Source organism: Frankliniella occidentalis, unplaced genomic scaffold (assembly GCF_000697945.3).
Source record: "Frankliniella occidentalis isolate FOCC.00 unplaced genomic scaffold, Focc_3.1 Scaffold657, whole genome shotgun sequence".
NCBI lineage: Eukaryota > Metazoa > Arthropoda > Insecta > Thysanoptera > Thripidae > Frankliniella > Frankliniella occidentalis.
This window is the reverse complement of record NW_026267772.1, coordinates 22450-23196: the sequence shown is the minus strand read 5'-3', so window position 1 is coordinate 23196 and position 747 is coordinate 22450.

Genomic DNA, 747 nt, shown 5'->3' with positions numbered 1-747 from the left:
TAAAGATTAGCAAGTTTCAAGAACTTCAACCCATAGAGGTCGATATTTCGCGTAACTTGCCACACAACGTGTGTCTTTGCAAAATACATGAAAATCTGAAAATTTTGTGAGATGTACTGTGTCCTCATGTGGGAATTCCCCGCTTGTCCGGGTTCTCGGATGAGTTCATCAGTGCTCTTACTTGCGCAGTACCTCAAAAAGAATGCTTTAGTCTAAAATGTGCCGACTGCTGTCAGAACATATATGGTTACGACCCAAAGTACGCTCGATTGGAAAGCAAGAAAGAGACTGTCTCTCAATGGGCACCGTTGATGGTATACTGACTGTAAAAGCACAAAGTATGACACTGGCAGAAATTTTTGCTGCAGTGAAAGGAAGCCGAAAGGGTTTTCTGGTTCATGTGTATGTAAAAAGGTATCAATCACACACATTTCAAGAGAAAAAGAAGCGTGTGGACGGACATCACATTGTGATGCAAGTCAATTTCGCCCAAAACATGGAGATAAAATTGCAAAATGAAGTCCAGTCTGCCCACTGGCGACACAAGGCAGTCACACTATTCACATTGCCTAATTCGGTCCGATTGAGGAGGAGCCTCACGTGATCATTTCAAATGACCTAATACATGATGACAAGGTGGCGGTCGAGGGGTGGGTGCCCAACTCGAAAAAATCGTGTACACCTGATTACCAAAAAGCGACGATTACCAAGGATTACCAGAGATTACCGAGGATTGCCGAAGATTAC